This window comes from Panthera tigris, chromosome B3, assembly GCF_018350195.1.
Source record: "Panthera tigris isolate Pti1 chromosome B3, P.tigris_Pti1_mat1.1, whole genome shotgun sequence".
NCBI lineage: Eukaryota > Metazoa > Chordata > Mammalia > Carnivora > Felidae > Panthera > Panthera tigris.
The window spans coordinates 20,659,479-20,685,570 of record NC_056665.1 but is presented as its reverse complement, the minus strand read 5'-3'; the positions used below and the strand labels follow the sequence as shown (position 1 = coordinate 20,685,570).

Here is a 26,092-nt window from a genome sequence, read left to right as displayed (position 1 = left end):
GAGAAGAGATATAATCAAAAACTTAATGGAAGACATTTCCCAAGAAAATTTCTCTTGAAATATCCAACAGACAACTAATGAGATCCAAAACAACAGCTCACTATGGGGTATTATAGCCAGACAGAAGATGAACACACAATATCTTTTGGAAATTATCACATAAAATCTATTCCCATCTCTCAATTATATAGATATTATTTGTACAGAAGCTAATATGTAAAATCAAGGTAATCACAACCAAAATCAAACCATTATCAGTGTAAAACCTGACAAACTGATTCAAAAATTTACTGGAGAAAACACACAGAAGTAGCAAAGAAAATTATGAAAAAATAAAAGAGTGACTTAATATAAAGCTAGACTAATTAAAACATTATTGTATTGGCTTAAACATGGGTGCCTGGGTGACTCAATCGGTTAAGCATCCGACTCCTAATTTTGGCTCGGGTCATGATCTCATGGTTCATGAGCTCAAGCCCAGTGTCAGGCTCTGTGCTGACAGCAAGTAGCCTGTTGGGATTCTCCCCGCCCCCCCGCTCTCTCTCTCGTGCGCGCGCTCTCGTTCTCTCGCTCTCTCTCCCGCTTGCTCTCTGTCCTTCCTCTGCTCTCTCTTTCTCTCTCTCCCTCAAAATAAACTTAAAAAAATGGGCCAACAGACTCATGAAACAGAACAGAGATTCATTAACAGACCCATGTCCACAGCAGTGGGAGGACGATGACACTTCACATGTGAGGAGAAATATTGAACATTCAACAATTGCTGCTGGAGGAATGATTATCCATTTGGAAAAGATAAAGTTAGAGCTTTACTTCGTACTATATATAAAAGTAAGTTTGGGATCTATTACCTAAACATAAAAAAGTGAAACTATAAGTGTTTTAGAAATACACAGGAAAATAATTTCAGAATTGTGGGGCAAGAGAGATCTTTGAAAGTAAGCAAGCGTAAACACCACATAAGATAACAAAAACAACAGAGTTTGGGAGATAAAAAGCTAAAAATTCTATATTTTTTTAAAAGACACTTCATTAAAACTAAAAAGACAAAGACAAACCACAGGCCAGAATAAAATATTAGCCACTTAAAGCAGAAAAGAATTATTGTGTGAAGAAATTCTGAATACCAAGCAAACAGTCTTACAGACAATAGAAAAAACAAATGAACAAGCAATTCAAAGAAATTCAAATGGGTAATAAAATCTTGCTATTTGTTTTATTTCTGTCTCATCTAGTCTCTATTCTTTTTTCTTTTTTTTTTCTGGTTTCTTTGGGATAATTAGATATTTTGCATGACTCCATTTTATTTCCATGTTTGGTGGATTAGCCAACTCTTCATTTTTTTATTTCAGTGGTTGCTTTAGAGTTTATAGTATACATTTTAGCTTATAGCAGTTTGCCTTCAAGTGACACACTTCTGCACATATCTTTTAGGAGTCTTACACTGTATACCCCCTCCTCACCTTTATACTCTTTTTTTTCACAAATTTTCTTCTACATATGTTAAAAATCTCACAATATGCTGATATGTTTTTCTTCATATTTCCTGTTCTATGTGTACATTGAGCTTCTTAGATCTGTGAGTTTATAGTTTTTATCCAATTTTTGGGAAAAAACATGGCTATTATTTCTTTTTTTAAAGTGAGATACAACTGACATATAACATTATATTAGTTTCAGACATACAACATACTGATTCGATATATGTATGTTATGAAATGATCACCACAGTAAGTCTAGTTAACATTCATCACCACACCTTGTCACAAAATATTTTTTCTTATGATAAGAACTTTTAAGATCTACTCTCTTATTTTTGAATATTTTTTATGTCCATTCCCACTCCTTTAGGGACACCCATTTCACATATATTAGGCTTCTTAAAATTGTCCCATATAGCTCACTAATGCTCCTTTCATTTTTCACAAATTCTTTTTTTTCCATGTTCTACATTTGTATAATTTCTATTGCAATGTCTTGAGTTCACTAAACTCTTCTTCTCTCTTATTGAATCTGCCATTAATCTCATCCAGGGAATCTTTTCTCTCTTACCTTGTAATTTTGATCACTCAGAGTTCAAATGGGTATTTTTTATACCTTCCTGTCTCTACTTTTTGAACATCTGGAATACAGTTACAATAACTGTTTTAATGTCCTGGTCTGCTATTTTTAACATGTGGGTAAGTTTTTTTTTTATCAGTTTAAATTGGTTTATTTTTCTCCTCATTTCGGGTTGTATTTTCCTGTTTCTTGGCATGTGTAGTAATCTTTGATTGGATGCCAGACATTGTGATTATTATCTTGTTGGTGCTGGATGTTTTGTACTGAACATTCTTGAACTTTGTTCTGGGACACAGTTAAATTACTTGGAAATGGTTTGATTATTTTGGATCTTGCTTTTAAGATTTGTCAGAAAGGACTGGAGCAACATGTACTCTGGAGCTAATTAATCCCCATACCGAGGCAAGATTCTTCTGAGTATTCTACTCACTGCCCCAGTGAATCACAAGGTATTCCAGGCTGCCTGGTAGGAAAACCCTGCTTTTATGCCTGCTCTGTTCCCTCTAATCTGCTCAGATGATTCTTTCCTAGCCTCAGGTAGTTTCCTCCCATGCAAGAGCTGATGAATGTCAGCTAAATACTCATTGGAGATCCTTTGCAGACCTACAAAACTCTCTGTCTATGGAAGTCTCTCCTCTGTGGTACTTTGTTCTGTGAACTCTAGCCATCTTGGGATCCCTAGACCTTCACCTTCTTCTCCTTAACTCAGCAAGTGTACCAGGTTCTGCCCAAGTTTCCCCTACCTGTGCAGCAGTCTGGAAACTGTCTCACAGCTAGGGACAATGTTAGGACTTACTCTTAATGGTGGAGGATCAAGATAGAAGAAATATACAGTAGAATCAGGCCAGATTTATTGCTACCAGCTAAGCAGAGATTCTGGCATTCAATGTTTAGCTGCGGCAGTTAAGAAAAGCTCAGTTTGTTTGGTTAGCTGACATATGAATCCAAAAGTGGGCTACACTAAATGAAGCTGAAAAGCCAGACTTCCATAGTATACCACAAGAGGAAGAGATCTAAAGGCTTAAGGAGACTGGAATGATAAGAGTGCATTGATCCTATAAGACTTGCTCACCCACCCCGGAAGATCCAGAGAATACATCTTTCACCACAACTATAAGAAATCTGTGAGAGGAACTCTAGCATCCTTGAAGAACTTTGTGGTGACTCTTCTCTGTAAGTCAGAAATCCGAGTGTCAATGTCAGTACCATCAAACTGGGTTCCCTAAATGCAATAAGGATTATTGGATTCTAGGGTGGCAAGGACCAAGTGGCAGCACTTTATCACCAAAGACCAGGTAAGTGTGGTTACTGTAATGGACAGTGGGGCCAAAGAAGTGATTAGAAGAGTATGACTCATAGAGATGCTAGGTGTTGGCTCCTAGAAGTTCTATTTCTTTAATTAAACCTTCACTGATACACATTCCATCTTGATTGATAAAATTTCACAAAAGTAAACCACTATCAAAAAGCTAGACTCCTCAAAAACTATAATACAAAATTCAAACAGCACTAAACACATCAATGGATCCATATGATACTCATAGTCCTACAAATCAGTGCTTTTAAAAATAGATTTACTTTGCTTTAAAAAAAACTGAACAAAATAAATGGAATTTTTTATTTATAAAAATGAATTCTAAAAAATGTTTTTAGCCTCATGCTTATTACTCTCCCAACAGTATTAGTTGTTACAAATAATCTAATGGCCATCTCAGTACTACTGCACTCAAAAATTAAAAAAATATATATGCTGCCTGTGATTATGTGTGAAACTAGTTCCATTACTGATATATAAGCAATCACAAGATATTTCACTGAATCTTTCAAAAATTACTTAAATCAGAGCTATATAATCTGATTCCTAATTGCAATCTAGCATAATGTAGAACCTTTCATAGTTTAATGTAAGAAAGATGATTATCTCAATCATAGGAGACACTCCTCAAACTATTATAAAAAATAGAAAAGGAAAAAAAGCCTCCAAATTCATTCTACAAGGCCAGCATTACCTGATACCAAAACCAGACAAAGAGACTACAAAAAGAAAGCAAGAAAGCAAGCAAGAAAGAAAGAAAACAGGCCAAGACCACTGATGAACAAAAATGTAAAATCCTCAACAAAATATTAGCAAACTGAAGCCAACAATACATTTAAAAATTATTCATCATGATAAAGTGAGATTTATTCCAGGAATGCAAAAATCAATATTCACAAATCAATTGATACAATACATCACATTAGTAAGGGAAAGGATAAAAATCATATGGGCACCTCAATAGATGCAGAATAGATGTATTTGACAAAGTACAACACTCATTCATGTTAAAGACTCTCAATACAGTAGGTTTAGAGGGAACATACCTCAACGTAATAAAGGCCTTATATGAAAAACCCATAGCTAACATCATACTCAATGGTGAAAAACTGAAAGCTTTCCTTCTAAGATCGGAAACAAGACAAGGATGTCTACTGTCACCATTTTCATTCAGCATAGTACTAGAAGTCCTAGCTGCAATGATCAGACAAGAAAAAGAAATAAATGACATCTAAATTAGTAAGGAAGAAGTAAAAATCTCACTATTTGCAGATGACATGATACTATATATAGAAAACTCTAAAGACTCCATCAAAAAACTACTAGAACTAAAAACTGAATTCAGCAAAGTCACAGAATACAAAATCAATATACAGAAATCTGTTGTATTTCTATACACCAATAACTAAGTAGCAGAAAGAGAAATTAAGAAAACAATCCCATTTACAACTGCACCAAAAAATAAAATAAAATAAAATACCTAGGAATTAATGTAACCAAGGAGGTGAAAGAACGGTACTCTGAAAACTAAAAAACACTGATGAAAGAAATTGAAGATGACACAAATGAATGGAAAGATATTCCCTGCTTATGGATTGGAAAAACCAATATTGTCAAAGTGTCCATACTACCCAAAGCAATCTATAGATTTAATGCAATCCCTACCAGAATACCAACAACAATTTCACAGAACCAGAACAAATAATCCTAGAATTTGTATAGAACCACAAAAGACCCCTACTAGCCAAAGCAATCCTGAGAATGAAGAAGAAAGCTGAGGTATCACAATCCCAGATTTCAAGATATACTACAAAGGCTCTAGTAATCAAAAGTAAAAGTATGGTACTGACATAAAAACAGACACACAGATCAATAGAACAGAATACAGAGCCCAGAAATGAACCTATGATTATATGGTCAATTAACCTATGACAACGGAGGCAAGAACATACAATGGGGAAAAGATAGTCTCTTCAACAAATAATGCTAGGAAAACTGAACAGCTACATACAAAAGAATGAAACTATACCACTTTCTTACCCATACAGAAAAATAAACTCAAAATGGATTAAAGACCTAAATGTGAGAACTGAAACCATAAAACTCCTAAAAGAAATCTTAGGTAGTAATATCTTTGACATCAGCCACAGAAACATTTTTCTAGATATGTGTCCTCAGGCAACAGAAGTAAAAGCAAAATTAAACTATTGGGACTACATCAAAATGAAAACCTTTGCAGGGTGAAGGAAATCATCAACAAAATGACAAGGCAACCTACTGAATGGGAAAAGATATTTACAAATGGTATATCTGGTAAGGGGTTAATATTAACAAAATATAAAGAACTTATATATACAATGCCAAAAAAAAATCTGATTGAAAAATGGGCAAAGGACCTGAATAGAATTTTTCAAAAGAAGATATATAGATGGCCAACTGCCACATTAAAAGATTCTCAACATCAGTAACCATCAGGGAAACGCAAATCAAAACCACAATGAGATATCACCCTACACCTGTCAGAATGACTAGACTAAAAAAGAAAGGTGAAAACAAGTGTTGGTGAGGATGTGTAGAAAAAGGAATTCTTGTGCACTGCTGGTAGGAATGTAAATTGGTGCAGCCACTGTGGAAAACAGTATGGATGTTCCTTAAAAAATTAAAAATAGAAATACATATGATCCAGTAATTCCACTACTGGGTATTTACTCAAAGAAAATGAAAAGACGGAATTAGAAAAACATATGCATCTCTATGTTTTTTGCAGTATTATTTACAATAGCCAAGATATGGAAGCAACCCAAATGTCCATCAAAAAATGAACAAATAAAGAAAAAGTGGTATACACACACACAAAGAACTATTACTCAGCCATAAAAAAAGGATGAGATCTTGCCATTTGCAATAATACGGATGGACTTAAAGCACATAATGCTAAGTGAAATGAGTCAGACTGAGAAAGACAAATATCATATGATTTCACTCATGCATGGAATTTAAGAAACAAATGAACACAGAAAAAAAGAGACAAAAAACAAGACTCTTAAAAACAGAGAATAGGTGGTTGCAGAAGGGAAGTTGGCGGGGGGGATAGGTGAAATTGGTGAAGGGGATTCAGAGTACATTTATCATGATGAGCATTGAGTAACGTACAGAATTGTTGAATCATTATATTGTGCATTTGAAACTAGTATTAACACTGTACGTTGGGGTGCCTGGGTGGCTCAGTCAGTTAAGCATCTGACTCTTGATTTCAGTCAGCTCAGCTCACGATCTCACAGATTCATGAGTTCAAGCCACACATCAGCCTCCATGCTGGCACTGCAGAGCCTGCTTGGGATTCTCTCCCTCTATTTCTCTGCCCCACCCTGCTTGCACGCACACATGCTCTCTCTTACTATCTGTCAAAATAAACAAACTTTAAAAAAAGGCTGTATGTTAATTATGCTTCAATAAAAAAGGAAAAAAGAACCACAGTAATGCAAAAATACATATTCTCTACTGAGATAGCTATCACTAGTTTTCAGCATATGAAAAGCTCTTACAAAATACCAGGCAGAAATTTTCATCCTCCTCTCTCTGGCATCACATTCACCAGCCTGGAAGGGGCAGTCTCCTTCCTGCCCCTTGCTCTCAGACAGCCTGCTGCCTCTCTCCCTTCCCTTTTCCTAACTGAGGCTTCCCTCCAGCATATCAGTCACTCTGGGCAAGAAGTAAACCCTTCTTCATCCCATTCTGTCATGTAAGATCGTATTGAAAAAGAAAGGAGATGCAGCAGAGATTAGGTTGGGCACACATGCACCAGCCCTTCACAGGAAAAGATATTGCCAGCAAACCAATGACAGCACCAAAACCCCGCCATCAGCATGGCACATGCATTGCTGTCCTCACCCAGCAACCCCTGCAAGGTGTCAGGCATTGGTTATGCAGGCCCTGGAGCAGTAGGGCCCAGCACTGCCTCTTCCAACCACCCCATGGGAGACAGCCTCTTTCAGAGAGGTTGCTAGTGGGGGCAGAGGGTGATGTATCCCCTGGAAATGAACCAGAATACTCATGGTAGCTTCTTCAGCTTTATACCCCCAGAAGGAAGGAAACACTATGATTAGGGTACAAGACAGAAGCAGGAGCTTGGGATAAAAGAATTATTTAAATCAAGACTTCAAGCCATTCTAGCTGAGTCTACAGAATGAGATTTACTAATGAATCAAGACTAGATTGTCCTGGTAAACACAAGTAGAAGAACGTTCTTATGGTAGAGACAACCATCCGTCTACCAAAATCACTGCCCTCCTCTTCATAGTATGGAGTTGCCTCTGGGAAGTGCCTGCCCGGGAAGGAACTAATTTTCCAGCTTCCTTCCCAGCCAGACAGGACCATGTGACAGGCTCTGTGTTGAGTGATGAAGGTCATCTTCAGAGCCTCCTCCACTATTTTCTCTTCCACTGAAATGCAGCTGACTCCACAGGCCTAGGAAATTGTAGAGCCCCAGATGGAAGCAACCAGGGTCTCTGGATCACCCGTGATGGGGAATGGCCACTGCCTGGAATGCCCACTCGAGAAGCAAAGTTGTGTCATGTTAAGCCACTGAAAGTCTGGGATTTATTATAGCACCTAGTGTTATCCTAAGCCACCCCCTTACAAACCTAAGTAAGGAAAGTGGTCAGTCAAACTAGGGGACCCCCTTCTCTTCTATCTGGGGCTTGGGCAGAAATAAATCAATGGGAGGAAACGCTGACCATTGCCCAGAGAGCAGCTGGTTCTACACCAACGGACAGGGATTAGTGGACAGGCATTTTGAAAGTTCTGCTGTGGTATCCCAGTCTGGTGTTTCATCCTGCTTCCTAGGGTGAGTCCCTAACACCCCACCCTACTGCTCTGGCTTCCCCAGGACACACCTGAGCCACATCCATAAGGAGTTCTGACTTCTTGTCAGCTATAAACTGCACAGCATCCTTCAGAATAAAATGCACAAACTCATGAGAATCTCCATCCTGGGGCCAGGTGTGGGGGCAGGTGTGAAGCGTGGCTGAGTGATGGGTGCCATTCCTCTTGTCTTTTTGCCCACACACCCACCCAAAGGATTTGTGGCTTCTTCTTGTTTGGCATCCTCTGCCTGCCTTCAGAGGCCTTCCTCTGCCTGCACTGCGAGGACAGGTGAGGAGGAATGGAGCAAGCTGTCCCTCCATGTCCCTAAAGGACACCCAAAAGCACAGCCAAAGGACATCAGGCCCCACAGCTGGTGTGTCCACCACCATTTCCCTCTGCATAAGAGTCAGCTTGTTGATACATTAGCTGGCATTAGCTTTAAAATACTCCAGCAAGGGGCTTGGATGAAACAAGACAGGCCAGTGTTGATCTTTATGGAAGACAGATGGGGGCTACACGGGGATTTATTATACTAGCCTCTCTTACTTTTATGCATGTTTGAAACTTTTTACATAAAAAAAAACCATCTTTTTTTGCAAAGAAAATTTCTCGATGGGTCATAGGAGAAGAGGCTCACTGAATTAATGCCACTCCTTCTCTTCCCCATGCCTCTTCAGGACGCCCTGGTAACTCTCATGAGGAGGAGGTGTTTACAACAGGCAGACTTGTGGGTTTTTTCTATTTCCATTAATATTTAGTACATGTCATTATCTCCAAATCTAATCACTTAAAGAAGGGATTTTAAATAATTGATTACTACAAAAGACAAAGAGGCCACACCATGTTTTTTCATTATCCATCAAAACCTAGAAAACCTCTTCGTCTGGTCCTGACACGGACACATAAATATATTAATGCATACACTGAGAAAAACACGCATACAAATCAATAGACATGAATTTGCTTGGGGTACTTTTCAGAGAGAAAAACCATCATTTCCTTTCCATCCCCCGTGAGGCCTGCCCCTCCTCCCCAACACAGTGACATAGCAATGAGAGAAAGGGTTCAAGCAGTACCCCTGCACTCTTCTACTCAAATAAATGTCTCCTCTTACACTCACAAGTTTCAGTCTCCAAAACATACAAACAGCCAACATGTCTTGAACTCTGATAAAATATGTGCTGCCTTTGTGGTCATACGCATGCATATGTATATGCACGAACATGTTCACACACCTAGAGAAAACGCTTGCATCTACACTTCTTACAATGTCTTTGTTTCTGGCATGTCCTTGGAGGAGGGCACCCAAAGAGAACCATCGCGAAGATGGCACATGAGCATCTCAGACAGACACCTGAGGGCTACCCTCAGATGTACGGAGGGAAGATGCACGGTGGCTGTTAACTACGTGCCCGTCTGCATTGACAAGTGCCAGTTTCATGAAGGTCTGCATCCTGTTTTCTGCACAGAGCCAGAATTCTTTGCCATTGCCCTTAAAGCACTCACATCTCCATGGGGAGGGCCCTGCTCCAAGGCCACCATGGAGACTGCGTGCGGACTTACCACGAGGGAGAGAGGCCTCTTCCAGGAGACGACGCCAATGAGTCCTGACAGCAGCACCTGAAAGGACAGACAGTGCAGGAAGGTAAGACTCTTTGGAATCCGTTAACAGATGATCAAAACACAGTATTAGCTGATCAACCCAAAGAAGGATGACTTCTAGAATATGGCCCACATACATGAGCTGGGTGACCATGAGGTGTGTGGTCCATCCCGACGTTCAGATCCTGCAGCACACGGGCCTCTGAGACCACCAGGAGGTCCTGACAGGTCACTTATGTTCTTTATGGACAGGCCCAAGAACAAATGTGCTTTCTGAAAGTGTCTCCATCGGGCACTTATTCCCCTCTGGTCCTGTGAGTCATTTAGCCCTGTGACTTAAAAATCACAGAGAGGACTGAAAACACTACTTTGGGAAAAGGCAGAGCCACCCCCTTTGCATGTCACCTGAGCGCATGCCTTCTGTGCATGGGTGCTGGGTACAGCAGACCTACCAGGCCCCCCTCTACCCTTTCACACGCTTGGTCCCCAGCCAGCTTCCCACCTCACCAGGAAGGGGTGCCACCAGATGAGGTCCCGGCTTTCCACATGCTGACTCTGAGCTGCTCGCTTCTTTCCCAAGCCAGCCCCCCAGGCTTTGCTGCCCCAGGACCCACAGAGCTGTCTCCTCCAGAACATCTTCTGGCAGCCACTCCCTTCTGTTGGCCCCTCCCCTCTGGGTAGCCCTAACCACAGGAACACCCTCATGTCTTCTGTTCTCAGGAGAACCACCCCTCAGCTCCTGGCCAACCTTTCCCCCAGGCTGCTCCAAGCCCACATTCCCTGAGGCAGACACTGGATGCTGATCCTGAAATTCCCAGTCTCCTTGGGTCCAGGCAGGGCAGACAGATCAGAGAGACACAGCCGCTCTCTCCCCACTACAGTGTGGCTTCAGCCCTTGCCACTGGCAGACACACTTCCCAAGGTCACATAAAGGGTCCCTGAGTGCAACACACAAGTACAGCGATCTCGGCTTGAAGACAGGAGGCTGACCACATCTACCTATGGGTGGCACACTGTCCTCTAGGCTCTGTGTCACTCCCCTGACACTCTCCCTTCTCTGGCTGCCATCCTCTGCTCCATGCTGTCCTTCCACGTCTCCCTCCCCTTCCCACTTCCCAAGACCTCTACTCAGGCTCCGGCTCTGCCTGAGCCATCTGTCATTGGGGATCCTCTAACACTATCCACCAACACCTCCTGCAGGTCGGTCCCTGACTGCGGAATCACACTGCCTGCCGGGCACTGCTCCTGGTGTCACTCTCCACCTCAACATGTCCAAAAATGCACCTGCAATTTCTACCTCCCCAACCCAGTCTCCCTCTTATCGTCTCTACCTCCCACAATGGCACCCCTCCTCCTGGTCGCTCAGATGCAAATTCCAGAGACAGGCCAACATCCAACCACACACAATAAAGAGGAGAGGGCTGCAGCTCCCCCTTTGACAGGGAAATATGCTGGGAGGCCCCACTACAAGTAAGGGATTTTCTTACAAGGTCTTTTGTAAAGATAAATCACCCCAACTTTCTGCTGTGGGTATGGACCAGTCAGTTGGGCCCTGGGATGGAGGGCTTTGGTGCACTTCCCCCTGGAATTCCAAAAGGACTGAATCAGTCCCCAGAAGAGAGTATCTAGCTGAATAGACCCCCAAGGTCCCCTTGGCAAACACTTCTGCAGTGGGTGAGGCCAAGTCTTAGACCCAACAGTCTCTCTCACACCCTGCACCAGCCTCAGGTGGGATTCCAAACACATCTGGACATCTGGTCTTTCATAGGAACACATCTGGTCTTTAATAGGAAAGACTTGTGAACCTTATTCTCACACACACACACACACACACACACACACACACACACACACACACAAATGAATCAGAGAGAGATCAACAGGGCACTCTGCTCCCAAGCATGTCATATATGTATATTTTCTTCAATGCATGCATCCTGCAAATAAGTCAATATTGACAATATTATTTACAAACATTTTCCCATCTCCCAAATCTCTCTTCATGATGCCCCCCAGCTGCAACCTGTACAGAAACCCTTGACTACTGTTCTCCTGTGTCTTGTTGAGCCCAGTCCCTCGTTCTTCTTCCACAATGCCTATGACCTCTCTCTTTCCCATCTGTATCCAACACAGTCTCCCTCTTGTCATCTCTCCTGACACTGTGGCATCCCTCCTCCTGGTCACTAAAACCCAAATCCTGGAGGTGGTTTGGCCCAGCTGGCTCTGACCCTGCCATCTCCTTAGGATGTGACTTCCAAAGAGTGTCCTCTGTTTTCCCTTCATACCAACACCAGCCTCATCCAGACAAAACCTGGATAGAGGATGGGAAAGCATGCCTCCCAGAAAATGTCCTTTTATACTCTGCCTTCTACTTCTCACTTCCACCATATAAAATTTTACCTATTCTTTAAGACATGGCCCAATGCCTCCTCACTCAGGAAGGGCCTCTGAGTTCATGAGTACATGGGGCCCCACTAAATCCCTAAACTATGACCAGATCTCTCAAGGCATGTTTAATAAGCTCAGACAGAACTCTTTGATCTCTCCTAAGCTGAAGTTTATAAAAGTATCAAATGTCTATAGTGACCAAGTGACTCGTAACAGAAATATTATTGGAAACCCACAAACCTCCAAAGAGCAGCCATTTATAAACACAAAGGAAGTGAATATCACTTAACTAAGGCCACAGTATGAATTCTTGACTTTCCTTACTTCCATCATAAAGTTATCATTCTATGAATTCCCTCAAATAATTTTATTTCCAACAAATATGGACAATTTGCTTTACTGGGGAAAACTACATTTCTAAGAACATTAATAACTAATTGAGGGTGGATTCAATTCCCCTATACAAAGGAAAAAAATAAAATCATCAGACTCAGTGGGGCATGGAAATCCTGAGATGATCCCTGATGACCTGTAGCCTTGATTATCAATATGATAATCAATGATAAATTATGGTAATTATCAATATAATTTACACTCCTGCGATCCTATCTAGCACCTCTTAAAATGATGTTACCTTGGCAACACCTTGACTGCAGCCTTGTAAGACCCTGACCCGTTGACTCAGCTAAGCCATGTCCAGACTCCTGACCTAAGAAACTAAATGGTGTTGTGTTAAGCTATAAAGTTTGTGGAAGTTTGCTACACAACATAGAAAACTACTTACTATGGACTAAATGTTTGTGTCCTCCCCAAATCCACATGAAGTCCTAACCCCTAATGTGATGGTATTTGGAGGTAGTACTTTTAGCAGGGAATTAGGGTTAGATTAGGTTGTAAGGGTAGGGCCCTCATGATGGGATGGTGGTCTTACAGGACGAGAAGGATCTCTCTCCCTCTCTCTCTCTCCCCATATGCACACACCATGGAAAGGCCATGTGGGGACACAGTGAAGTTTTTTTTTTAATGTTTATTTTTGAGAGAGAGAGGTAGAAAGCGAGCAGGGGAGGGGTAGAGAGAGACAGGGAGACAGAATCCCAGACAGGCTCCATGCCATCAGCACAGAGCCCAAGGCAGGGCTTGAACTCACAAACCATGAGATCACGACCTGGGCCAAAAGCAAGAGTCGGATGCCCAACCGACTGAGATACCCAAGCTCCCCCACAGTGAGGTTTTGACAGTCTGCAAGACAGGAAGGGGGTCCTCACCAGAACTCAACCCTGATCTCAGACTTCTAGCCTCCAGAATGTGAGGTTAACTTAACTGTTGGTTAATCTGCCCAATCTATGGTACTTTGTTATGGCAGCTCAAGCTTATTAATACACTAATACAACCAGAGTGCAATATTGGATTCTTGTTTTCAAATGTCCACTCTTTCCCCGTGTCTCCCCCCACCAGAAGCTGACTTCCTTGCTCCTCTGACCTAGAAGCATCGGTACCCACTCTAACAAGGGAGGGAGGCACAGGAGAATGGAGAATGGCTTGGAAGAGAGTCTTCAAAGCCTAGGTGCCACAGTGCCTCCTCCCTGAGGATGCCTCCTGGTCCACTTGGCAACAGAGAAGAATGGAGTGTACCTCTGCTCAGAAATGATCAGGTCTGAGTTTGAACTATTTTTTTGCTCAATTCCAGCTACTGGTGAGAATTACGTTGCATGTTCCGCCAGCTCAGTAATTCCTCAAGTTTATTTTGTACCACTCTGGTGAGGAACGGGGTCATGGAGCTAGTTAGCCGTGAAATTACTGCAGCTCGTGAAACCTTTGTCCCATTTAATTTGCCAATATCGTTATTCAAAGTCCACAGTTTACACAGAATATGAAGAAATTTAAGAGGGTCAGAGAAGAGTAACATATGATTAAGTGGCTGTGAAAGAAAAGACCAAAAAAAAAAAAATGGGAAAGGCATGATACTGTTCAGAGAGAGAGGGGGACTTAACTTTTCAAGCACCTGCAAGTTGTTAAAAGGACACCAACCCACTTTTTTCTCCACTTCCCACCCAGCCTAAATAGAGGCAAGAGATAATATTAAAAATGAGACAGAATTTCCTGCTGTTGAGGGTGATGAAAGGGGATAATAGACTGCCAGGAAGTAATGGCATCTTTAGAGCCAAAGGTCTTCCTGTTTGATTGGTATTGCTGCCTGAACACAGAGGCCTGGAAAAAATTAGCTCTTTAAATCCTGTCCTCTTTCATTGCCCCAAATCAAGAATTTTCTTTGGAGCTTCATTCCTGGTTCAAAGGCAAATGGTAATGCAACATTTTAGGTAGGGAAGCAAGTCCTTCTAGAATGCAGACTTGAAAGTCAATTAAATTCTTTCATGAAACATATGGCAGGTGTGCCTAATAGCTACAGTGGTATCAATTTACCACTAAGAAGCCAGGGTTCACAGCGTTAGCAAAAGAACTGTTGTTGTAAAAAAAATGGAGCAAATAATATTCTGAGTTGCCCCGAATGAAAAAAGTCTACTGACCCCGTCTCTCAAAGCTTTTCAGATGTCAGACCTGTGCTATGCAAAAGTCTTCTGATTCATGGAGTGGCTGAACCTCCTACTTTATTTCTTTTCTGAGTGGTTTTGTGTGTCTGAGTCTCCCTAGGGCCACATGGCATGGCTCACTCCAGCATGCAAACCCTCAGCCTTCGATGTCCATCTCAACTCCCTTCTGGGAAACATACATCTTCATATCCACCCCATATCCATGGCTTCTTCCTCCTTCCTTCAGAACAATTCCCAACCCACCATTCTTTCTCCTAACCATCACGCTCACCTGTGGTTCTGACTTTCTCCACGCCACTTCCCACTGGAGCCTGCATCAATACATCAAACTCAAAATGTCAACAAGGAAAGCCACTCTCCTTCTCAGCCTACTTCCTCCATAATAGAAAAGAATTCTATAGCTTTCATTTTCTCACTGTATAGTAGCAAAACTATAAATGATTAGAAAGATAGCCCCATGAAAGAAAAAAAGAAAAAAGTTAAATGTTTTAAGATATTCTAAATAACCCAGGAGTCAAAAGGAAATCCAAGTGAAATGCAACATAGTCTGTTCTTCAGTGAATGTTTCTTTGATGCAAATTACTTCATATACTGGTTGGTACCAAACTCATTTGTCCTGACTATGCCTTGTGAGATGCAGCCTTTCACCAGGGCTCTTTACTCTGAAATTAGGGTAGTTACTACACCTGCAACTGGATTTTGTTATTTAATGAGTTAATAAAGTAGCAAATGTATTATTATAACACATTTTTAAAATAGTCCAAACAGGCTCTGTGCTGTCAGCACAGAGCTCAATGCAGGGTTCGAACCACAAACTGGGAGATCGTGACCTGAGCTGAAATCAAAGAGTTAGACACTGACAGACTGAGCCACTCAGGTCCCCTTAAAATATTCTGATTTTAAAAAACTTCAAAATAATTGGTTTCCTTTGTAATCCTATTTCATTGTACACATTTAAAAACCTTAATCTGAGATGGGGTCCCCAGGCTTCCCTAGACTGCAATCCCATAAGGTATGAACCCTTGACTCAGAAGTTCCTTTAGTGCAGACCTTTTGGTGGTAAACTCCAGTTTTTTGTTTATCTGGAAATGTCTTACTTCACCTTCATGCTTGGAAAGTAGTTTGACTGGGTATACGGTTCTAAGTTGACAGTTTCTTCTCTCAACAGTCTGAAGATACTATTGCACTGTCATCTGGCCTCCACAGTTTTTTTTCTTTTAAATTTATTTATTTATTTTGAGAGAGAGATAGAGTGCACAAGCAGGAGAGAAACAGAGAGAGAGAGAGGGAGAGAGCAAGAATCCCAAGCAGGCTCTGCACTGTCTACACACAGCCCAATGCAGGGCTCAAACTCACAAACCATGAGATCATGACCTGAGCTGAAATAAAGAGTTGGACGCTTAACCAATCAAGCCACTCAGGTGACCCCAGCCTCCACTGTTGCCATCAGGAAGCTAGCAGTCCTTTTAACTGTTGTTCCTTGAAATGTGAAGCTGTCCTACTCTTTGAAGATTTTTAAGACTTTCTGCCTTTAGTGTTCTGAGATTTTTGCATATGTGTAGGTGCAGATTTCTTTTTATTTATGCTTTTTGGGATGTACTGTGCTTCTGAAACTATGTTTTTTTTAAATTATTGTTATTTTAGACAGAGGGCACGAGCCAGGGAGGGACACAGGGAGAGAGAGAATTTTAAGCAGGATCCATGCTTAGCGCAGAACCCAACACGGGACTCGATCCCATGACCCTGGGATCATGATCGGAGCAGAAAACAAGAGACGCTCAACTAAGTGAACCACCCAGGTGCCCCTGAAACTGACTTTATATTTTTCATTAGTTATGGAAGCTATATAGCCAATATATCTTCAAATAGTACCTCTCCTACAGTCTCTCTGTCAGGGACTCCAACAGCCGCATGCACATTCCATCCTCCAAATCTCCTAGTTCTCCCTTCACATATTCCATACCCATGTCACTCAGCATTTTGTTCTGAATAAGTTCCTTAAGTTTGCCTTCCAGATGACCAATTTTCCCTGAAGGATGTTTCATCAGCTATTGAACATTTGCATTTCTTTAGAGAATGTTAACGTTTATATTTTATGTATTTACAAGTTCTGCTTTTATCTTTCCCCAAATATGACTATTTGCTTCAGATAGTTTCTGGCTGCATGCTCATCTGTATGATTCTGACCATAACTGCTTTAAATATTTCATATGCAGATGTCTAGAGTCCAAGATGTATAGTGAAAGAAGGCATCTAAGTCTGTCTGTCACTTGTTGTTTCTGTTGACTCTCACTTACTGCAGTTTGCTTTCTTTGATGCTTGCAGGCTTGCAAGTCTTTTGTTGTCAACACATTGCTTGCTCTTAATCAGTGACGTTCTGTGGACCCCAAATGGAGAAATTTTCCCCAAGAGAGGTATGCTTCGGCCAGTAACCGAGAAGCATCCAGCATCTAGAAACACTGATCTCCAAGGGGCTCAGCTCATGGCTCAGCATGGAAATTGTCTGAGCCCTCCCCACGCCACCTCACCTTAGAGTGCAGATTCATGCTCAGGGCACATGCCTGCTCCAGCTACATACTGCTCTGACCCTGCTCCCTGCCTCTCAGACTCCAGCCACCTGCCCCTCTGGCCTTGATTCATTGTGTGTTGTTTGTTTGAGGGTGGGGTAGTGGACCCCAGAGACCTGCAATGCGTCCAGGATCGTGTCCTTTGTCTAGTGTCAGAGTGCCAGTGGATTCAATGTCTGGTGAGGGCTCACTTTCTGGATTATAGATAGCCATCTTCTCATATGGCCTCACATGGTAGATGGGACAAGGGAGCTCTCTGGAGTTTCTCTTATAAGGGCAATAATCCCATTCATGAGGATTCCACTCTTGTGACATAATCACCTCTCAATGACTCCACCTCCAAATACCATCACACTGGGGATAAGGATTTGACATGTGAATTTTAGGGGGACATAAACATTCAATCAATAGCACCTAGGATGTCATAGGTGATCACAATTCTAGGAAAATATAAATTACTACAATTAAGTCCCCCCAAAATCAAAACACCAAATGTACCTACAAACACCAAGAAATTGGGAAAGTGGTCAAACAGCCACAGGAAAATTCTTCAAAAGCTTTAAAGTATAGAGATTTCCAACACTATTTAATTTTTTTCTGAGCACAGAGGGAAAAAACAAGGTAATTTTCCAAATTCTTCTTACAAAGGTCAGCATAATAGTTACAAACTTGTAAAACATCACGAGAATAGAAACAGACCAATTTTACTTATAAATAGAGGTATACAATTTTTAAATAAAATGTTGTAAAACAGAAGTCAGCAATACAGTTAGAAGAATAAAGAACAAGGTGAGGGGTTCATGCCAGGAATGAAAAGATAGTTCAGTAAGAGGAAACACAGTAGTAAAATTAATCATATTAATATGACAAAACTGAAAATTATCATTCCAAAGAGGTATAAATGGCATTTGATAAAATTCAATCACTGTTTTTTTATGAAAAAAAACACACCTTAGTTTAATAGGACAAAATAAAAATGCCCACAATTGCCACCTGTATTTAAAATTAATATGAAAATACCAGCATGGTGTGCAGAATTATGAGGCGGTCCCCAAGATCCCTAACTTCTGGTGTACACCTCCTATAGAATCCCCTATTTTTGAGTGTGTGGGGGGGATTGTGAATATGTTGAATTTCAGTCCTGTGGTTAGGTTACAGTATTTTACAAAGGTGAAAGGATTTTTCTGCACACTTAGGTCCAAAATAAGTTTGGTTTTGAGGAAGATTCTCCTGGGTGGGCCTGACCTCATCAGGCAAACCCTCTGAGTCGGGGCCCTTCGTGAAATCAAAGATTTGAAACACGAGGGAGATTCTGCTGTGCCTGAAGAAGTAAGCTGCTGTGTCTTGAGAGCAGCTCTTAACAGCTGGATCTCTTCCAGCTCACACTTGGCAAGAAAATTGGAACTCAGTCATACAGCCACACAATAACCTGAGGACTGTGCAAATAGATCTTTCCCTCATCAAGCCTCTGGATGAAAATGCATCTGGTCTTACTTTGATTTCAGCCTTCAGACCCTGAACAGAAACCCAAATATTCCAGACTCTGGGCCCATGGAAACTCCAGACTCACTAAGCCTGTGCTGTTTTAAGCCACTGTGCTTGTGGTAATTTGTTCTATAGCAATAGAAAACTAATACAACCAGCTAATAAAACAAAACAAACAAACAAAAAGTTATAAATATGGAAATAGGGGGCATAATTATTACCACTTGAAAATGACACGCTTCTCCATCTAGAACACTGAAGCAAACTGATCAAAAAGAGGCCAATCAGAAGAATTCAGTAAATCATATGGCTAGAAAATTAATATATTTAAAAATTATGACACTACTTATATTTAGTGAACACTGACTGTATGACATACACTTACTAAGGCTTTATACTTTAATTCTTTGTGTCCTGACAACCCTAAAAGGCATGTGTGATTTTTGTGCCCCACTGCACTGATGAGAAAATTAAAGCACTCGCCCACATTACAGTGTCAGGATATAAGCTCATGAACTACAGAAAAAATACCTTTCCTATATGCATACAAAGACTGATTAGAAAAGAGAATGAAATTAAATATTCCATTTATAACAGCAAGGAAAAAGGCAGAATGACTTAGAACACAAAGACTAATATGAAATGAGGAAGAACAATATCAAAATCTTAAATATCTACTGAGAATATAAAAGTCCTCATATTTGATACAAAAAATCATTTTTAAATTTTTTTAAAGTTTATTTATTATGAAAGAGAGAGACAGAATATGAAGGGGAAGGGGCAGACAGAGAAGGAAAGAAAGAATCCCAAGTAGGCTCTGCACTGTCAATGCAGAGTCCTACATGGGACATGAACTCATGAACCTTGAGATCATGATCTGAGCCAAAATCAAGAGTCAAATGCTTAACTGACTGAGCCATCCAGGCTCAGGCACCGCCCCCTCCAAAATCATTTTTTTTAATTTTTTTTTTTTTTAGCGTTTATTTATTTTTGAGACAGAGAGAGACAGAGCATGAATGGGGGAGGGTCACAGAGAGAGGGAGACACAGAATCTGAAACAGGCTCCAGGCTCTGAGCTGTCAGCTCAGAGCCCAACGCGGGGCTCGAACCCATGGACCGTGAGATCATGACCTGAGCTGAAGTCAGACGCTTAACCAATCGAGCCACCCAGGCGCCCCCAAAATCATTTTTTAAAATAGAAAGACCAAAGATTGCACAAAGTCCATGAAATTCTAATTAAAATACTATAAAGGGAAAAAGGAAATCTATTCAATAAAACGCATTGGAACAATGGGTTAGTCACTTGGAAAGAAATAAAACTTATTTTCTACCTTACTCTTTATACCAAAATAAATTCCAGAGTAATCAAAGAGTAAATCATAAATTAAAACCTGAAAGACCTAGAAGAACATGGAAGCATTTTTAAAAACAATCTTGGAAGGAATTCAGTGTTTTGAGGCATGACACAGAATCAAGAGTCCTCACAGAAAAGATTAGTAAATTTCAAATGTTTATATTAAAAGAATCCGTATGTAATAGTAGACTGGATCTTTGCTCTCAATCCCAGGGCCTCGCCATATTAGAAGCATAAGTCCATGCTTCTTACGGGTAACATGGAAGCCTCCCATGAGAGTGCATACAGTACTCATCCTCTCCCGATGCTGGGCTTGGCCACGGAACTTGCTTGGCCACACAGGGTGGAGGTGGCCATCACTCCCAGGACTTCCGGGGCATCTCATGTTGCCTGCCACCCAACATCACATGCAGCCTGGGCCACTGAATGGACATATAGCACACATTGGGGCCACCCCAATGACCTGCAAACCAGAGCAGAAAACAAAGACTGGATACTGCCAACCACTGAGTTTTGGGGTGCTTCTTCATGCAGCCTTATCATGGCAAGAGCCGACGAACGTTTGTGGTTTAAAAAGAACATAAAATGGAAGACCAGTTCCAAATGGGAAAAATACTTAAAATACACAAACAACAGGCAAAAGGTTGATTGTCTTAATTTATAGAGTTCATATAAATTAATAAGAAAGGGAACACCTGGGTGGCTAAGGTGGTTAAGCACTGCCTCTTGATTTCAGCTCAGGTCATGGTTCTCAAGCCCTGAATTGGGCTCTGTGCTGACAGCATGGAGCCTGCTTGGGATTCTCTCTCTTCCTCTCTCTCTCTCTCTGCCCCTCCCCTGCTGGCATGCGTGCATGTGTGCTCTCTCTCTCTCTCTCTAAATAAATGAACATTACAAAAGGGGAACCACTCAATAGAAAATATGGCCAAATATGTTCACATTTTTAATGGAGGATAAACATATAAAGGGATGCTTAAACCTACTCTAATTTTTTAAAAGCAAGCCAAAACAATACGACAAATACTTTTTATCAGGCTGCCAACTTTTTGGTGAAGTATGATAAAACCCAGTGGTGGCAAGAACAGAGGAAAAAGAAGTTCCTCTTTAATATTATTGGTGTTGGTATAAAATGATGTAGTCTTATTTCATGGCAATTTCATAAATCTCTCAAAATAGGAAATACATATACTTATATTGAATGATTTCACTACTGGGAACACAGCCTATGGATACAGTACCAGAGGTATCGCAAGTCACTTACACAAGGATGTTTATAGCAAAAACCTGTAACAAGTGGGTAACAATAAAGGGCTAGTTAAATAAACTTTGATATTTACATAGAGCGTGAATATATGCATTATGAAATTTGAGGTAGATCTGTTTATGCTACTGCGGAAAATCTCAAGCATAAATAATTGACAAACAAGATATAGCCCAGTGTGCATAGAATCATCCCATTTGTATAAACAGAGAAATGGATGGATGCTAGTACATACATAAATGTTTCTCTCTGGAAGTATTCACAAGGAACTTAACAATGGGAAACTGGAAGAGAGAGGAAGGGAAGAAACACTTGCTATTAAATGTGTAACTTTCTGAAATACTAACCTTTGATCTGTGCACGCATTATATCATGAATATTTTAAACTATGCATACCACTGGAACCTGTAATTCCACTTCTAAGAATTCCAGGTATTAATCAAAGTGTTCTTTATAATTTTGAAAATGGGAAATGACCTGGGTGTTTAGCAAGAGAGAACTGCTTATATTTATTAGGTCTTTTCCAATTGCTGCCACTAAATCATGTTGTAGAAGAATATTTAGTGCTGTGTGGAAATGTTCACACCACATAAAAGAAAAAGAAGAAAAGAAAGAGCAGGCTACGAAATGGTATGGAGGGAGGATAATTTCCCTTGCATTAAGTAAATAAATACAAATGCAAACACACAAAATACATAAAGAAATCAGCACTAGATCCCAAAGACAGCCATGATCATCTCTGTAGAGTGGGACTTTGGCTTCCTCCTTGTACTTTTTAGGTTCCCATGTTTTATAAATAATAGAAAAAATACTTTACTGAAACACAAGCTAACAACAGCCGATTCTACCTTCTAAAGGGATGGGTATACCCAGGTAAGAGGGACATAATTCCCTCTAATGCTCCCTTCCACAGGTGGGAGAGGTGGATGGGGCCAAATTCCAACTTGCACTGAGGGCCCCTTACTTCAGAACAATGTTGAGGGTCTCTGAAGACTTATGGACTTACTAAGAAGACAAGAAACCAGAATCACAAGCACTGTGATGAGGGTCCAGAAGGTGGTAGGGATCCAAGGTGTGTGTGGGGAGGCCTGGTCTGCCAGGTAAGATGCCATAGGCAGGTGGCCATAGGCAATTCCATATGGCTGCTATTCTTTGATGGAGAATAGGAAGAATTGAAGAACAGTAAGAACTGAAGACATAAATGCAAGTTTCAAAGATGAATTCCAACTAGTACCCAAACGTGTGTAAAAGCCTCCTGCCCTTCTACTTCCCTCAACCAACACAGGGAAGAAAATATGAAGTGGGCAGGTATACTGCCCAGTTTGGAAAAGAATACTATAGAAACCATGTGCAAATCATTTTGGTTCTCTCCTTTTAAAAGTCTCCTCTTTGCACAATAAAAACAATGTATTTGTTGATACAGAACATTAATTCCATTAAAATCACATCAAGTATAATGAAAAGCTATCAGAGTATAATTATGTAAGCAAATTCACAGACCCGCATCAACTTTTAAATCCACTGGAATTACAACAGGAAGTGAACCTGCCTGGTAGACAAATTGCTCCTTCATCTCCAAATGATTATGGATAAAGGCCCACTGTACTAATGTTAGAAACCACACACTTCACGCAAACTCCAAAATCTAGGACTTTTCCTTAAAGGTGCCTTTGCCTGGGTTTTCCTAGAGGCAGCCTATTCTCAGGGCCAGAGGCTATGCTCCTAAACCCTGAGTCTTCTGAGTTAAACTTGTCCCAAGTCACACTCCCTTCTCAGAATCCCTTGAGCCTATAGACTGGATCGTGCAGGGTCCCCTGAATTCCTGTACATTCACAGTTGCCCCTTGGAGGATTTCTTTGCAGTCCAGGGGGACAGGTGCTACCCCCCCCCCCCCGCCCAGGCATCCCTATGTCCTTGCACCAACCCTGGTCCTCTTCAGCTGTCCAAGCCATACACAGAGACTTGGGTGCAGAACGAGTCTTCTTTCTGGAACTTAGTGAGGTCCCCAGAGGAGGCAGAGGGTTGGGATAACAGGGGAAGGGGGTAGGGGGACTTGATTTCTATGAGAGGGCATAGGAGCACTTCTATACTGCTGACCATCCCATGAGAGTGAGGACCATGCCTGCTGATGACCGTCCAATTGAAGGGACTCATGCTGGGACACCTTGGCCCCCACCCCTCACTCATGGTCTATATCTACCCACAGGCTTAGATACTTCTAGAACCCCCAAACAGAGGCTGGGGAACCTGCACAACTGTGCCATGCTGGCAGCATGCAGGGGATCTCCCCCTAATGGCCCTGAATAGATGTAGTGGCCTCCCCAAGGGCTGGGTAGCAGGGGTCAGGACCACTGCCATTTTCCAGTCCTGTTCCCCTTTCCTTGCCACTGGTCCCTGCAGCCACCCCTCCCTGAAACATCCCCTGCCCATCTCCTCAACCCTTCTCCTTCCCTCTATAGGTGATCTGTCTTGGGACAGCTTATTCTCACTGCTGCTGCATCCTTCATTGAGTGTCTCCAACCTCTTCCCCCAGCCTCTCTGCCTTCCAGGCCCCTGTGCATATCCCCAAGCCTATGGAAACCTGCTGGATGCCTTATCAGCAGGTCTGACTCAGTAGTGCCAACCATGCCATCACACCTCCACCCCAGCCAGGACATTTCCTACTTCGGTCTGAGGCCTTTCAGAAATCTGAAGTTACGCCGCTTCCCTCCCTGACACCCCCCTCATGCTCACATCCTATCCAAAGCAGGTACATCACATTGTCCAACTCATACTGGATACACCTCCTCTGCCCATGCCTCTACCCTCCACCCACACTGGCTACCTGGCTGTCACCTCACCACCAGAACTACAGTAACAGCTCTACAACAGGTCTCCCTGCCCCCACTTCTGACTGCATCTCGAACCTATTCTCCATTCTGCAGAATGACATGTCCATTCAGATATGACCACGCCCTGTCCTCTTCTGAGACTCTTCCCTTCTTCTGCCTTTGGGGTAAGTCCCAAATCTTTAGGCCCAGAGAGTTCCTGCCTATCTGTGTTGCCTCATCCAGGCCCCTCCACCACAATGAATTGCTTGGGCCTCCCCCTTCCTGCACCAGAATGTGCAGCCCCCCAGGAGAAAGCTACGGAACCATGGTACCAGGGCACCAGGGCCCACATCCCATCCATGTGCCCATTTTCCTGGCATGCAGCAAGTCCTGGGGGCAGAGGACATACCTTTTTCATGTGGGCAGTCCCCAAACTGAGCAAAGGGCCTGGGCATAAGTGATGTTCCTGAAGGCTCTTGGTGTGCAGACACTCAGCCTCCCAAGACTACCCATCCCCCTCACCTGCACACCTGTCCACTTCTGTAGCCACAATGAGGCAGCACAGCCTAAGCAGCGGTGTTCTTACTTTTACTCTGTATTTTATAACAAAGGTAATGCAAGTTCAACATATAAAAATATATGGGGCTTTCTGGAAAGCCCTACAAGCTAAAGGAAGAAAAGGAAACAATTTATTTCTCACCACTTCCATAACTTCTGTTATAGATTGGACCCTATTGTATTCTACTTAACTAGATTTTTAAAAAAATGGCTCATAGTCTTGTCAATAATCATTACTATATAATGTATCATGATCATGACATCACATCCTGTAAGTATTCATTTACATCACCTTAATGGCTGAATGATATTCCACTGTATGAAAATATCATCACTTATATACGTATGTATATATGTATGTATGTATGTATGTATGTATTTTAGAGAGAGAGAAAGAGTGAGAGCAGGGAAGGGGCAGAGAGAGAGAGAGAGAGAGAGAGAGAGAAAGAAAGAACCTTAAGCAGGCTCCACACTCAGCAAGGAGCCTGGCATAGGGCTCAATCCCATGATCCTGGGATCATGACCTGAAGTGAAATAAACAGTTGGACGCTCAACTGACTGAGCCACCCAGGCATCCTTACAGCTTTTAAACCTTTGCCTGGATGCCTAAAATGGTGGTTCAGGGAAACATGGAAAGGTGGAGAGATGGAGAGCATTTGGTTAGCCTCAAAGAGTAGAACCCAAGGAACAACTCTCACCAAGGACTATCACAACGAGTACCTCATTATGCATCAACTCAGGAGGGGCTCATTGTCTCCCTTCTTACAGACAAAGAAACCAAGTCTCCAAGATGTGAAATAATCTGTTGAAGGAAACAGATCTAGTAAGTTTCAAAGTCAACACTGAGAAGCCTAACCAATTCCATGAAAGAGTCAACACTCGTGAACAGCAAAGACATACTACAGAAGAAATTTCATGCTTAGGAAAGACTGTTTTAAGTCCCCAGTCCCATGTGCAATAATCTGAGTACAAAAAGAAACTTTCCTATGGTTAAAATATGTATTATCTTACAAATATAATTCATGGCTATTTTCCATATAAATAATCTCAAATCAAGATTTGATTTTCTCTAATGGCTCTAGTCTGAAAAGAATAGTTATGAACAGGAGTGGAAAGACACACACATTCACTGCTTCTTTAATTGTATTTTCTGCAAAACTCTGCAATACTATTTTTAATATCTGATTACACCATCAATAGAGCTATATTCCACAAAAGCAATTATGTTTTGCTCAGCAAAAAATCAGAATGGAATAATATGTGGCATACTAACAACTGT

General features: G+C 41.6%; 1 protein-coding gene across 1 annotated transcript in view; it reads right to left on the bottom strand.

Annotated features, from left to right (window-relative positions):
• FAM189A1 (family with sequence similarity 189 member A1) overlaps nt 1–26,092 on the bottom strand; it is a 434,865-nt gene that overhangs the window by 257,025 nt on the left and 151,748 nt on the right. Inside the window, exon 2 of the mRNA XM_015543684.2 lies at nt 9,803–9,859. The gene's annotated coding sequence lies outside the window, so the exon portion shown is untranslated. The remainder of the gene's footprint in view (nt 1–9,802; nt 9,860–26,092) is intronic.